The 16,443-nt window shown below is 42.5% G+C and overlaps 1 protein-coding gene and 1 pseudogene across 10 annotated transcripts in view; one reads left to right on the forward strand and one right to left on the reverse strand.

Moving 5' to 3' along the window:
* The window catches only part of TTLL5 (tubulin tyrosine ligase like 5), a 255,265-nt gene that overhangs the window by 136,703 nt on the left and 102,119 nt on the right, over positions 1 to 16,443 (forward strand). The gene's annotated exons all lie outside the window — the stretch shown is intronic.
* LOC116280838 (small ribosomal subunit protein uS5 pseudogene) lies at positions 14,083 to 14,800 on the reverse strand (annotated as a pseudogene).

Consider the following 16,443-nt stretch of genomic DNA (forward strand, 5'->3'; position numbering starts at 1 on the left):
CTTTTAGGTGGTCCTTAAAGCACTTTGATCTCCCTGGAAGTGGGTGCTAAGTAAATAAAAGGTACTCTTACTTGTTCATCTACAATAGCATCAGTGGATTCCAGTGCTGATAAACTCTCATAATTCACTGAACCAGGGGCTGCCCTGTAAACAGTAAAAAGATGTAAGGAGAATCCAGTGTGGGCTGTACTTTTCATCTGCATATTGGAGGATTTAGGGACTTGGTAGCCACAGGAATGAAAACTGGTGACTCACAAGAACCCTGCAAATAGTGTTATTTTTCATTTCCCTCTGGTGTTGCTATTGTTCTCAATTTTATGGATCACACAAGTTTTCACCAGACAACCTTGTTCTTCCCCCGCTGATTTGAAACCACCCCAAATGTAGCCCAGGGCTGTCGTCTCCCATTGGGTCAGTGTGAGCTCAGCCCAGCTCCTCAAATCCCTTGGTTCCTTTGGTCTGTCTGGAGTCCCTGCTCGAGCTTTGTTGTGGGAGAGGAAGGCAGAGAGCCCACGACTTGCCCAGACAGTCTGAGGCCTGGCCGTGGAGCTTGCAGTTCCCTAGACACTCTGGAGTTGGACTTGGCCAGCCATCCCTCTGTTGTTACTTTTCAGAGGTAATAAGTGAGATTAATTGCAGGCCATTCTCCAGAAGAGAAAGTAGTCAGGGCCAAACACAGTCACATGTTTAGAAGGCTGAGGTGTGCCTCAGAGCAAAGCCGATTTAGAATTATACAGTTGGGCCTCCAGCATGCAGGTACCGAGTGTTCATGACCTCTTTTTTTCTTAAAGGGATCGTATTCGGTTTGTGGATGCTGATACGTGGGTATTGGGCATTTCTTTAGCCAATGAGATGGGTAGGATTTCTCAAGCTACCTTTAACTATCCATTTTTCTGGGCACGTGGGGAGTCGTTTGGAGCTGAGGCTTGAGGGGGGAGGCCTCTCTTTATTACTGACAGCCTTGCGTGGGATCGGATGGTGTCAGGGAGGAGCACTTCCTAGGTGAGGCGTGCTCAGTGGGTTCACAGTGCATCTTTCTTTGGGAGACCTGGAAGGGTTACTGTAAAGTCTTGGCTGCTGCTTGGAATGATTTGGGAAGGACAGGGCCTCAGACGGCTTGGCAGGAACCTGAGGCTCTGTTTTTTTCCAGTCCAGCCCTTCCTTGTGGATCGAGCTGTCAGGGAATCCCACGAATGTCTGGCTTCTGCCCCTTTGTATGTTTTTCCAGCATTTGTCATTGAATTATTTTTATCCATCTCTGGCTTTTTCATACACGCAACCTGGGGATTTGTCTGTTCCTCGATATTAAAGGTGGGGGAGGTTGAAGGCACAGCCATCAGTTTGTTCCTCCTTTTTGTGATGGGGCAAGACATCATGAGCCGGGGCGGCTGGGCCTGGCGGCCCCCACTCTGGAAAACAGCTGTATGTCAGAACTTAAGTTCTGCACTTGGGAGTGGAGTACCTTGAAGCCCCAAGCCTTGGAAATGTGGGCAATATTTTGTGCCACCCTCTTCCTCTTCAGTGATAAATTATAGTCTGGTACCCTTCTTTACATAATTTTTAGGAATGAATTTTTCAGAGATTCTGATTCTAGTTTAGCTAATACTTTTCTCCCTTCTTTTAGGTTATTTCTTACGAATGTTGCTGGAGATTCAGGTCTCCGACTTTCAGTCAGTCCTCAGAAATACTTTTGTTATTTTCTATTCATTTTCTATGTGTCAGGCATGATGGTAGCTGCTAAGGAATAGTCCCTGGTCTCCCAGAGTTTCCCGTCCAGGGTGTATTTCCACGTGCTCAGCGTAGTGCTGGGTGCTGGGTAAGGTCGTTGTAAAGACTTTGAAGACATGCTGTTGGGTCACCAGCCATGAGGAGTCACTTGCACGTGGAACAGTTAGGGAGCAGTGTCAGGCAGCATAGAACAAAGATTTAAATTTCGTGGCATAGGCAGTTAGAAGGAACTATCAAGAAGAGTGTGTAAGGATTTAATCCTGCCACATGCTACAACATGGATGCACCTCGAGCACATCTGTTATTTACGTGAAATAAGCCAATCACAAAAAAGACAAATATTGTATGATTCCACTCCTCTGAAGTATCGAAAGTAGTCTGAACCGTAGAAACAGAAAGTCAAAAGGTGGTTGCCAAGGGGAGGGGCAAGAGAGGAGGGGGAATTAGTACTTAATGGCTACAGACTTTCAGTTTTGCAACATGAAGAAGTTCTAGAGATCTGCTGCACAACAGTGTGAATATACTTAGCACTATTGAACTAAACACATAAAAATGGTTAAGATGGTAAATTTAAAGTTGTACTTTTTACCACAATGAAAAAAGAGTAGGAGGGAGGAGTATGTAACATTTTAAAAGAGAGCCCAGTAGTTCCACAAAAATTATTCAGCCATCAAAATGGTAAGGCTTTGCTTCCATCCTCTGCCTCTGTTTAAGGTTATTATTCTGAAACTGATCCTTTAAATTGTTCTATTTTTTTTAAAAGCATGTTAACTTTATAGGAAAGGGGGCCATCAAACCCTGTTAGGAAGAGGTCACAGTGTAGTGGAAAGAGGGAGGACTTTAGCATTTGCCTTACTGAGTATGTGACCTTGGGCAAGTGACCTAGCTTCTGTGAGCCAGTTTCCCTATCTGCCTAAAAATGCAGATAATGAACACCCACCTCATTAAGTTGTTATAAGGTTTAGTTGAGTTGTGCGTGTGAAAGTAGCCAGCGAAGTGCCTCGTTTGGGTGTAGGTTCTTGATACCATTTAATTCCCTTTCCAGGAAAAAAAAAAGAAGAAACTTAAAATTGGACTTGCTTGGGATGTAGTATTGCTACACTACTTATTTTAGTATCCAGTTTAGAGGAAACTGGCCAGCACCCATGTGCAGTGCACTCCTGGATTACAGAGATGTGGCCTTTGCAGCTGAGGAAAGGAAGGCAACTGAGTGGGGCCAACAGGAGACTCTGCGTTTTCCTTTGACCCTGTGCTGAAGGGTGACTTCTTTCTACTCACCAGGCCCTTCCTCTCTGCTATCTTCTTCTGAATGTTGAAATTTCCATTGCAGCTCAGTGTTCCAGCCAGTAAACACTCATATTTTCCATCCATCCTGGGGGTCGAGCTTTGGGAGAGCTTTGCTCTGGAGGAGTTTGGAGCTTATAATTTTGTACTCTATCCTGTTATATAAACAACACTCTCTAGCCAAAGAGCACAATCACAAAAAGAAACCACTTTTGGGGGGGCCTAAACACAAAAAGAAACTCTTTCCGGTTCAGAGTTCTGTAGAAATGATATTTCATTCTTTATTCTCCTTCTTTGCCATAAAATAAAGTTTCCCTGACCTTCCTCCTCCCAAGTCTTAGCTCTTACCATGCCTTCCCCTTGACTAAAACGTTTCTCTGGCACATCAGTGATGAAGGCCTGAACTTCTCTCTGAAGTTCCTCTGCATCTCTTCTCACTCACCCAGACACATAGCCTTTTAAGGGATGTGCTGTGTGTCAGTCAAGCTCTGCGGCAGATTCTACAGGTCTTCATTCACCGGGGGAGCTGAGTGCCGTGGGTGGTTGCACCAAAGCCAGAGTGACTGGGGTTTAGCTTTTGAAGGAGTGTTGGTAAACTTTGGAAATGTGTCAGAGAGCTGGCTGGACATCACACCTGGGCCCAGGCAAAGTAAATTTGGGAATGTTTGGGCCTAGTATCAGAAGTGAAAGAAGATCTTTTCTTATCTGCAAGCCAAAACAAAATGTGGCCTGCTTTGCAGTTTGCCAGGGTAGCATTCTTCCCATTTAGTTTGCCTCCCCACCTCTCTCCCCAAATATTCAAGATAAACCACCTTACATATATTTCCTTAGGATTAACACATACACACACACACACACACGCATGCACACATGGACACAACCCAGTTGTTGTTAGAGGCCAGACCCTGTCTTATTTAGCCGTTCACTGTAATTTTATCCACCCACAATTGATGATTATTTTGGTTTTAAGAGGACTGAATGCAAAAGTCCATGTACAAGCTGAATGAGGCTCCTTTTCTAGAATTTGGAAATTATGTCTAATTTATCTAATTCATAATTCAGTTTAATTCTCACCTGGTTTTTCTATCATCTTCTATCTTTCCAACTTAATTCTGTTTACCAGTCCTGAAAGAGTTTGGAAAGAATTACAGTGGTGAAGAAACACTGTATCTTTCTTCTTGATTCCTGCAGAGAAACATTGATAACCCATTTTTAAAGCTTACTTAGTATGGACTCAACAAATTTAGCTAAAGATCCCAACTGATCCTCCTGCCCATCTTTCTGCTAAAAGACTCTGAGCATATTACTGACCAAGTACAACTAAGATATCAATGCTTTTTTTTTAAGTCCTAGAATATAAGAGGGTGAAAGGGGAAAAGTTTCCTGTATCTGTGTTCTAATAAAAGAAAACAACAGACTCGTAGTGTCTGAAAAAAAAAAACAAAACGGTTCTCTCGTCCCTGCAGATATTTTGAGGGGCAAATTTTTGGTGTAAGTTTCTGGTTTTGGTTGTAGGTTCTTGATAACTCTGAGTTCTCTCTCCAGAAAAGAGAAAAACAAATAAAATTAGACTTGCTTAGGATACGGTGTTGCTACACCACTTAGTTTAGTACTTAGTTTAGATACAACTGGCCGTCACCCCATGCAGTGTCAGCCAGTATCGCAGTAGGGAAAGCATTTATACTTAATCACAATGCTAAAGTTTACAGTATTTGTTTTTATTGTAAAGTAAGAATCTATATTAAAATTATGATTACGCACCATTAAAATGCTTCTAAGGAAAGATAGCTAAGGGAAGTTAAACTTAAAAGGGAACATTTAAATTTGGAGCCACGTGTTCTTTGGGAGATGCGAATCGGGCTGGAGGTGAGAGAGGCAGTGTATGAGAGCTTAGGATTTCAAAATGTCACGTCATGTGGCGGGCCCAGGTGTTCATAATAAGTAACAGTAGAAGCCTTGTCCTAATTGGACCATTCTTATGCTTCAGAGGCAATAAAGGGATGTTTTTGGCTTTCATGCATTATCAGGCTAAGACTTGTATTAATTTGGCTTCAAAGCCAGTAATCAATGCCATGTTTTGCCTGGTTTTTAAAGAGAAGTTTTACTATCTTTCTGTGGTGAAAATAAACTATGGGTGCATCTCAGTAAAGTGACTATAATCTAGAAGGATTTAGATGAGAAAATCAGGCTTTCTGGAACTGCAGACAAGGAAACCATAACGGGGGGGGGGGTGGTAATAAATGGGCTATATTTAAAGGCTATAGGAAATCAAATTATGTTCTTCTGAAACTGGGTTGCACCAAGGAAAATTGAGTAGATGAAAAAATATTATTATTATTATTAGTGTTCTCAAATATCTTGCTAGCTGCTTGAACCTACTACCACTGACATTTGAAATACAAGACCCTAAAAGAAGAGTTTTGTTACTTTCTTCACCAAATATTTAGTATATTGAAATATTTGAAAAAGAAGAAAGGTGAAACTGGTAATAAGGAATGTTCCAGCTGGGAAATGGCTTCATCTGGTAGTTGTTAAAACAGTTTTACCCCCAAAAAGTTAGCCTGCATTTATTGGATATCTCCTGAGTGCAAGACATGGGACTGACGCTGAAGGAGGTGGTAGACAGGATCTCTCTCTGTCCACAAGAGGAAAGCTGATAGTCATTTATGTTATTAATACAAATACCATAAGGCAATATGTACTTAACTGTCAACTAAGAGGATTATGCTGTAATGGTCCGAGTTCAGAGGAGAAATTGTTCCCTCTGACTGGAGAAAGTGGGAAAAACTTCACAGAAAAGAAAGGTGTGTGAGCTGAATCTGGAAGGGCAGATGGGGCTTGGGTAGGCAGAGATGCTAAAATTAATCAGTTGAGAGATGATTGCACGTTTACCTTGCACTTGGCACCACGTGAGGATCTATGAGATGATCAAGTGTTCTCCACACTCTTGTAAGGTAGCGCTGACAATTCAGCAGGGCAGTTTTGAGACCACCGCCCCGGGTGTTTCCTTATTATTTACATGTGAAATACACAGTAAATGATTAAAAAGGGGCATGGGGGCTCAGGGGAGCTCACAGTTCAGAAAAGGTAGTAAAGACGCGTAAAGATAAGGCAGAGGAAGGGTTTGAGGTAGGGTTTAAATGCAGTCCTAGATTATTTATAGGCTACAGACAGGTACAGAGAAGGAGAGAAGGAAAAAGAGATAATGTACAAGGTGTTTAAGGCATTCTCAAGGGGCAGTGAATGGAAACCAGGCTGGCTGATGAAATGTTTCAGTCAAAGCACTTTGAGATTTAAGTGATAAAAGCTGAAATCAAGCTGGCTTGAGATTTTTCAGCTCATATAACTAAAAGGTCTAGAAGTTGATGTTGGTAACTTATGAAGCATCATTAAGCATACTTTCTGGTTCCCTCCTGGTCACAACTAAATGAGAAATTATATGGAAAAAAAAGATAGCAAAATATTGACTTTATTACTCATAAAGATAAACTAGAGAATACAGCTTGGGAATATGGTACAACAGGGCTTTTTACCTTTCAAAGCTAAGTCTTTCCAATTGTTTTATTTATGCTAAAGATTTTCTTTTGTTGATATTTTGTTAATTTTGATAATTAAAACAGAATTCTTAAGAAATAAAAAGACCTTCTAATGTACCACAAAAACAAAAAGAAAAGCAAAAACAAAAAATAACTTGGCCGGATTTTCAAGGTGAACACCTGCATCTGGCCTCAATCTGTGTTTCCAGTTTTTCTTCTTCACACGTTTAGTTCCAGTCAAACTCAATGGATCAAAAATAGTACGTTTCCCCATCACTACATCCTTACTCCATTCCGTGGCACTTATCCTATTGGTTTTCTGTTTACTTAGTATCACTCGTTCACAAAGGGGTAAGTCTTATTCACTGTTGTATCCCAGTGCCTTGGTAAACAGTAGGCACTTAAACATAAAGAATAAATATTAAGTGAAAGAATGAGTGAATGGACATGCTGCTCCTCACCTGTATCAACATGTCCAGACCCTTTTCTCCTACAGGGCTCAGCTCAGCTTGGCCTTCCCGCAACCTTCCCTGATGCCATCCCAAGCGGATATTACTAGGCTTTCTCTCCCTTCTGTTCTCATCACTGGACTCATAAAAGGTATCATTAAAAGATATCATTCAGAGAAAGCTCTGGCTAAGTACACAACTTTAATTCCTAGAGAACAGATCTTTGTGGCTCTTCCTATCCTAGTGAGCTGAGCTCTAGGAAAAAAGCCCTGTTTCTTCTTCATGGAGTTTAGAGCTCACACAACCCCCTTCCCAAATGATCAGGTCCTTATTGCTTCTCCCTGAAACCCTACTCAGTTCTTTCTAGTTACCCAAGATCACAAGTGCCCTTTAACGCAATATGAGTGGGGGAGGGGTTGGTAGAGGCAGGGTGTGGACGAAGAGGAAAAGGCAGGGGCCCTTCCATTTGCCATCCTTCTCCCCACCTCACCTAACCCGCAGCAGTCTTGAGAGCTATTCCTAGAAAGTTCTTGAGAGTGAAAGGGCACTGCCATCTCTGACCGCCCAGTATGTAATAGCTATTTCTTTACTTCAGTGTTTTCACATTGGTCGGCTAATACCTTACTGTGTTCACTGAATATGTGTGATGTTTCAGCTTTTTGGTGTTCTTTACAGTAGTTCCTCTCTCCTCACTGTCCTTGTTTTTGATAGACTTATAACTGCCTCTCTATCCACAGGTTCTGTATCCATCGATTGAAAATATTTTTTAAAAAATTCATTAAGTTCAAAAAAGCAAAACTTGAATTTGCTATAGTCTAGCAACTACTTATATAGCATTTACATTGGATTAGGTATAATAAGTAATCTAGAGATCATTTAAAGTATACAGTAATATGTGTGTAGGTTATATGCAAGTACTACCATTTTATGTAAGACTTGAGCATCCTCAGATTTTAGTATCCACGGGGGTCCTGGAACCAATCCCACATGGATACCGAGGGTGACTGTATTGGTATCTGCTACCTGGGTGGATAGTATGGGGAATGCGTAATGTCAGGCCACCATCTCCCTAACTCCAGGTTCTAGTATCTATTTACTTCTGGACTATGACGCATACCTGTCCTCCTTATATTATGGTTGTGTGTATCCTTGTCTTGCCTCCCATAGTAGATTGTAAGCTTTTTAAGGGCAGAGACTGAGTCTTATACATCTTTATATCCTCATGCTTCTCTGTACAAAGTGCTCAGTAAATGTTTGGTGAATAAGTGGCTTAATCAGTGCTGTCCAGTATGGTAGCCAAAAGCCACATGTGGATTTTAAAAATTAAATTTGTTAAAATCAAATAAAATGAAAAATTCTGTTCGTCAGTCATACTAGCCACATTTCAAATGGTCAAAAGCCACATGTGGCTCATAGCTACCATACTGGGCAGCACAGGACTAGACGGCTGACCCAGAAGATGTGATAAAGACCCAAACTTCGTCAGTGGGGGAAAAATGTACAAAGAAAGGCATATTCTTGATTATTCGCTTAGGCTCTTTGTAGATGTCAAGCCTCTTTTGTTTAGATCTAGAGATTTAGCACAGATGCTGTTCTTGAACTAATTTGTGGTGCTGGGAGGGGCATATTCCTGTGACTTGGGAATCTCAAAAGCTCAGAGCTTCTGAATTACTAGTGTCTGACCAATCAGAGCTGGGCTGGCTGAGAGGAAGCAGCTTTTTAAGCAGATCTCAGCATTATTATTTTTTTTTCGGGGATATGCCCTTGGCTAGATATTAGGGAGAGGTCTTGCTTCCCTGCACTTACCCAGCCCCCAGCCCCCACCTGCTTGGCTGGCAGTCCTGACTTGGCTTATAGCGCTGCTGTCGCCCTGGGGAACAGAGCCAAACATGCGGAAGTGGTTACGTGTACTAGCTCCCAGGGAAGCTGTGGCTAGCAGGGGGAGTGGGTGGGGTCCTGCCTGATGGCTTTTCAAAGAAGCCAAATCTTTGAAGTTTTGTTTTAGCAGCTGCCAGGTATGCTGTTTCAGCACTTTGCAGACTCTCTCACTGTGTTCCCATATCACATTTTTTCTTTACTATATGTGCATAGTATACACAATGGAGCTTGGATGTAGGGAAGGTAAATATAAAATTGTAGAGTAAGGTGCTAAATACAACCCTCTTGCTTTTTCTTTTTATTCTGACTCTCCTGTGAAATAGCCACTTTAATGCTCCCTTTTCCTTTCTCAGCTCTGACCTTTTCTGATCACCTGCCAAAGGAGAGGCAAACAGAGTCCTCTTCTATTTGGGGAAAATAGTAAGTTTTGAAAACCTGGAGCTCCTACGTTTCTCTAATGGATTGGGGCATCACTCTGAGAATAGAACATCTCTCTTTTTCGAAAGAACAGTTGACACCCCACCCCCACAATCCATAAGCAACCCTGGTACTTCTGGTCTTGAAGTAAACTCCTTGAATATAGATCTTGTTCACCATTGGATCCTCAGCATTTAGCAAGATGCCAACCATAAATGTTTTTTAAATGATTCCATTTGTAGCTGCTGTGCTGCTGGGGGGAAGGACTGGATAGGTAGAGTACCCCTCCTCACTCTTACCTTTCTCTGCTTCCTTGCTTAAGGAATCCCTTTCTCCTGTCCAGCACAGAGTCATCTCACACCTTTCTAGCTGCCCCCAAATTTGCTTCTTTCTCTCAACTACACTCTTTCGGAATATAGTATATACTCCCTTGTGTAATTATCTTCGATGCCTTTGTTCTTGCTCTCATGAGCTGTAACATGAGGCACAGGTTATATTTTATTCCTGCAGAAAGATCCCCAGGCTGGGAACAGGAAGACCTAGGTGCCAATCCCAGGTCCACCTGGAACTTACTGACTGGAGGTAAATCATTTGAGCGAACTTAAGCCTAATTTAGCCACTTGGAAAGTGAGGATGCTTGGATTGTCATGAGAGTTCAGTGAGATTATCTACACAAACCTGCTTTGTAAACTGCAAAGTACTGCACACAATTAGGTCTTTTCAGTATTAATAATACTTATTATCACTATAAAATTGTAATGTTTGTTTATGCTGCTGATGATACACAGGCATCTCTCCCAGAGTTGAGGTAAATCACAAGTTTAGCCCCATATCACTCAGCTTGGCACAGGTTTAAAGCATGAAATGGTGCATTCCAGGCCCTCTCTGTCATCACCTCACTTTCAGTCTGCAGGTTCTTCCTTTCAGACCTGTGGGGTCATTGTTTTTCTTACTACTTCGCCTGCCTTTTCTCCCCTCAGGCCCAGGCTGAGCTCTCTCTTTTAACCCCCTTAGTTCTTAGAGCAAGGTCATCTCATCCCATTCCTGGTTTTGGCTGGAATTGCCCTCCCCATGGGCATCCTCTCCTCAGCACCACCACCCACCTCTGCCCGTCCACCACACTGGGCCCCGTCATCCTCCTCCCTCCTCCCAGCCCCACACTTTCATCCTCAGCACGGCTCGGGGCCCTTCCTGTTCCTCTCCCTGCCCTTCCTTCTCTGCTGGACTATCCCTTCAGTCTTCCCTTTCCGTTTCATCTCATCCTGCATTTCGTCTCCTCTAGGCTTGGACCTTTTATCTGGAAAGGATATTCCCCCTTTGAGGACTGATGTTTGGTGCATCTCCTCAGACCTGTCCCCCAGTCCCCACCTGAAGGCATCTCCTTCTCTGAGGAAAGTAGACAAATAAGCACTGCCGTTTTTCAGTACTGTCATATGGCTTCAGAAAGTCCAGATTCTTTTATTTTAAAATATCTAAGCGCTCATGTTTAAATGTCATACCCTCGTGTTGGGAGAGCAGGTGTTCTACAGAGGCAGGCCAATCTGGATCGCCCCCTTTTCCAGCCACTTACTAGCTGTGTTGCTTAGGACATGTTCTTTGAACCTACTGTTCTTATCTCTAAATGAGGATAAAATGCCTAATTTTTAGGGATGTTCAAAGAAGCAAATGAAAAGTAAATGACATAAGAAGGCACTTTTACAGTGCCTGCCCCAGAGTAAGTGCTCAGTAAATGGGAATTACGTAAACATGTCCACATCGTCTATCTGTACCCTGTTTTACAGTAAAAAATTGAGACCCAGGGAAGTTAAGTGATTTGTGCAAATTCTGAGGCCTACCTGGTGATAAAGTAAGGACTAGAATGCAGGCCTTTTAGTTTTCTGCCTGATGAATTTTCCTTTTGATCCCTCTAACTCCTCCAAGGGTTATTTGCTCTAGTTTCCCTTCTTTAGGTGGAATGGAGGGCTACCCCAGAGAGAGGTATGTTCATTTATTCATTCAGCAAACATTGCATGACTGCAGTGTTGCCAGGCTCTGAGTGGACAAAGACCAGAATGATGAGCTCACTGCCTTCAATGGTTGGTCCAGTGGGTAAGAAATAGTCCTTGTGAGGAACAGTCACAGGACAGAAAACATGCCTCAAGGAATAAGCTCTGTTAGAGGAAGACAGGGTAGACTTCGCAGAGGACGGATTATTGTTTTTTAAGTAAGTGAGAATAGCAGACCCTTGTGTAACGGCAAGGAGGATGGCAGAGCACGGCTCGAGTGCAGGTTTTGGGAGTACGGCATGACGTAGGAGAGGGTCGAGGATCAGATGGGAAGGTCAAGTGCTAGATACGCTGTGTTTGGGGGATTTTATCTCATTATCTGCCCTTTTTATTAATGTCAGCTTCAGAAGTCAGGGGAGTTTTTTTGGTTTTTGGTTTTTCAACATGTCTGGGTCTTTATACCTAACGTTCCCACTGTCTTTCTCTCCCCCATTCACATCTGCAAACTCTTTTTTTCATTCTGGATCCAGCCCAGCTTTGACCCCTACTCTGTGCACCTCCTGCTGCCATCCCACACAGACGCGGCCTGCTAGCCTGAGGCTAGGGTGTTTACCTTGTGCTCTAATTAGATTTTCTTGTCTTTCCTCCACCACCTCCTTAGATGTCAAGATTGTGCATCTTTGTACTCCTGCCCCTTAATGTGGCATGTGACACGTAGCATCTACCCATTTAACGTATGCTGAATTAAATATCTGGTTCGTAATCACAGAGCAGACTCCCACCTGGGCAGCTCTTTTACTAATGCCTGTCTTTGACACCACAGAAATGTAGGTGGTCAGGTCAGGACTTTCTCCTTTAACCAGTCACAACTCAACGTGCTTCCATCTTTAGGGCCTGAGCATTGGCTTCCTCTGGAACAAACCCGAACACTGAGCTGGTCAGAAACCTGCGACAGCAGCACTGTCCCCCTTTCTGCCTTGGCAACACACTTCCACATACTAGAACTTTGCTCCACACACTTGAAGAAATTAAAAGACTCAAAACAAAACTCAGCTGGATGAATTGCACCCAGTGAAGTTAGTATTAAAGTAGAGCAGTGTCCCTCAGTGTCCGTCAACCTGCCGCAGGTTTCGTCCTCACCTGGTCATCCTTCAGGACCGTGTGACTGTGTGAGTGGTGTGATTGATCTACGGCCCTGACTAGAGGACTAATATACTCACAAGGAAACGTTTCCTCACAGTCCAACGAACACACAGTCTGTACTGGGCACCAGCTTGGTGTTACATTTCACCTCTTAGGTATTGCAGATCTACCTGTCCCTCCCCGTGCTCCAAGCTCCAGCCAGCTCAGCATTCATCTGACGAATAGAGCGGCAACACTGCATTAAAATATGTCGCAGTGTTTACTGATCACACTTTACACACACCTGAAGTTTTCTCAGTACAGAATAGTTGAGAATCTCTTTCTTAAGGCTTTAATGAAAAAATGCATTGCAGTCCAGCAGTGCACCATTATGATAATGTACCCTGACTCATGCAGACCACTCTGATATGATAATGCATTAAAACTAATTTCTCTTCTTTTAAAATATATCTAACTAGTTGCCTAAGTAATCTATTGCTGCTTATTAAATTATCTCAAAATTTAGTAGCTGAAAACAGTAAACATTTCTTATCTCTGTTTCTGTGGGTCAGGAATTGAGGAGCAATTAACTGGGTGGTTCTGGCCCAGGCTCTTTCGTGAGGTGGTGAAGAGGATGTTGGCCAAGAGGGCTTCAGTCATCTGAAGGCTTGCCTGGGGCAGGAGGATCACTTCCATGATGCTCAGTCTCACATGGATGATGAGTTCATGCTGGCTGTTGGCAGAGGCCTCAGTTCTTCAACAGTTGGACCTCTCCACAGACTGCCTGTGTATCCTCATGACATGGCAGCTGGCTTCCCCCAGAATGACTTAAGAGAAAGACAACAGCCACGTGTCTTTTGTGACCTAGCTCAGAAGTCAAACACAGTCATTTTAAAAAAAAAATTTTTTTTCTTAATTGTGGAAAAATACACATAAAGTAAAATTGACCATTTTAGCTATTTTTAAGTGTACAGCTCAGTAGCAGTAAGTATATCACATTATGGCGCAACCATCACCACCATCCTCTTCCAGAACTCTTTTCATCTTGCAAAACTGATACCCTGTACCCATTAAAAAATAATTCCCCATTCTCTCTCTCTCAGCCCCTGGCAATTACCACTCCACTTTCTGTCTTTTTAAATTTGACTGCTCTAGGTACTTCATATAAGTAGACTTACACAGTGTTTGTCCTTTTGACTGGCTTATTTTATTTAGCATGATGGCCTCAAGATTCATCTATGTTGTAATGTGTCAGAATTTCCTTCCTTTTTAAGGCAGAATGATGTTCCATTGTATATATGTACCACATAAAAATTTTTGTTGTTGTTTTTTTTGGGGGGGGTAGGGACATAATTAGATTTATTTATTTTTATTTATTTATTTTTTTAACAGAGGTCCTGGGGATTGAACCCAGGACCTCACTCATGCTAAGCATGCACTCTACCACTGAGCTATATACCCTCTCCCCAAAATGTATATACCACATTTTGTTTATCATTCATCTGTTGATGGACCCTTGGGTTTCTTCTACCTTTTGGCTCTTGTGAATGATGCTGCTATTAACATGGGTGTACAAATAGTTGTTCATGTCCCTGCTTTCAGTTCTTTTGGGTATATACGCAAGAGTGGAATCATTGAATCATATAATAATTCTATTTTTTTCCTAAGCTTAATTAATTCACTTTATTTTTCTTGCATAAATACACTACATGGTGACCATATCTGGAGCCCAGGGTCTTCTTTACAGAGACTTATGTGCCTCTTTACTACATGGTCAGTGAATTTATCATAGGGAGACTTGGTGAACATGGTCTCTTTCTAGAGGTCAAGATAAGATGGCGATAGATGTTGGAGATGGCATCAAAGGTGGCCTTGGAGACATTGCACAGAATGGCAGTGCAGTCCCCAGATAAGGTAGAGTAGTCATTGATACCGGCCACCAGCTGCAACTTCTTGGGCACAAGGGCCCAGGCAACGCCAGTGTCTCTGGGGTGGAGATGAGGCACACCAGCACAGAGCCACAGCATCTGGTCACCTTACTCAGGACTGTGTGGGGCATGTTCCCCTAGTAGCCTCACTGTGGAGAGGTTGGCCAGGGTGATGGCTCCACGGATGGCAGTGGCTGCCTCCTTGGAGCACTCATCCAAGTTGACATGGCCCTTGTAGTCCTTAGTGAACAAATGCCTTGAACCTGGTCTGCTTTTGCACAGGTGTAATCTTCAAGCTTGCCCTTTAGGGTCATCCCCAGGGAAAAGTCCATGACCTCAGACTCCCTGCTGGATGAGTAGAAGAGAGATATTTCCTCCAGATGCTTGATCTTCATGTCCATGGTCAAGCAGCCTGGCAAGGTAACAGGGAGTCACTTCTTGTCCTCAGCCTCACCTCAGTGAGCTCCGTGGCCTTGCCCCACCCCTGCTGCCCCCGCCCCGAGCACAGCTGCAGCCCCATCCCGGAAGCTGCTGCCCATACCTCCATGGAAGCTGCTGTGGTCTCCTCCCACGCCACCAGTGTCATCCACCACTGGGTGTTTTCTTGGAGTAGAAAGGAAATTCTATTTTTAATATTTTGAGGAACTTCTAGACTGTTTTTTACAGAAACTGCATCATTTAACATTCTCACCAGCAGTGCACAAGGGTTTTAATTTCTCCACATCTTTGCCAACACCTTTTATTAATAGTAGCAATCCTACTGGATGTGAGGTGGTATCTCATTGTGGTTTTGATTTGCATTTCCCTAATGATTAGTGATGTTGAGCATCTTTTCATATGTTTCTTGGCCATTTGTTTATCTTTTTTAGAAAAATGCCTATTCAGGCAAAGGACCTGAATGTCTGTCTGTCTGTCTATCTATCTATCTATCCATCCATCCATCCATCCATCCACCCATCTCATACTACAGTCTTAGAGCCCCTTCCCAGTCTCCTACACTGGCTTTTTTTCTCTGAGCATCTTTCAATTACTGATGATCCTATGTCATCTTGTACATTCTTTTCACTGTACAAACACTCCCTGAGTGATTCTATTAGTCTTAGTCTACTGACTGTATGGTTACAATTCAGATTGAATGTGTGATGTTCCCCTCCTCCTAGAAAAATCTGTTTTCCCCTCAGTGTTCCTAGTCTCAGTAAGGACAGACATCACCTACCTGGTGCTGGTGCCAAAAACCTAGATGTCAGAATTCTCTCTCTCTTTTTTTTTAACCTACGATGTAGGGTTACCAGATTTAGCAATTAAAAATACAGGACCCCCAACTAAAATTTAATTTCAGGTAAGTAATAATTTTTGTATCAGTATTTCCCAGTTATTGAAATTTAACTGGGCACCTTGTATTTTATTTGGCAGTCCTACCCCTACACCTAATCAAACATCAAGTTTCTAAATATTTCTCAAATCTGTTCATGTCCCTTTATTTCCCATTGCCTTCATCCTAAACCTGGCCACTACCATCTCTTGCTTAGATCTCTAAAATAACCTCCCAATCAGACTCCCTGAATGCTCCTTGACCCCCTAAAATCCACTCTCTACACAGGAGAAAAATCTTTTCAAAGACATGAATTGTATCATAATGTCCTTTCCCTTATTTCCCCCAACAAATTCCTTATTATTAACAGCTCAACATTGCCTTTGCCCATTTTTAAATCAAGTTTGGTTTTTCTCTTGTTGAGTCTTGGGAGTTCTCTATATATTTTGGATATATTCAGATTACCAGATGTATGATTTACAAATATTTTCTCCCATTCTGTAATAGGCCTTCTTACTCTATTGGCAGTTTCTATTTATGCACAAAAGTTTTAAATTTTGATGAAGTACAATTTTTAAGTGTTTTCTTTTGTTGCCTGTGCCTTTGGCATCATATCCAAGAAATCATTGCCAAATCCAACGTCGTGAAGCTTTTGCCCTGTATTTTTGTCTAAGATTTTTACAGTTTTAGCTCTTATGTTTAGGTCTTTCAAACACACCATCATTTTTGTAACATCCTATTGTTTACACACACCAGCTCTATTCATTGTGGAAGGGGTCACACAGGATATGAATACCAGGAGGT

Source organism: Vicugna pacos, chromosome 6 (assembly GCF_048564905.1).
Source record: "Vicugna pacos chromosome 6, VicPac4, whole genome shotgun sequence".
Classification (NCBI taxonomy): Eukaryota; Metazoa; Chordata; class Mammalia; order Artiodactyla; family Camelidae; genus Vicugna; species Vicugna pacos.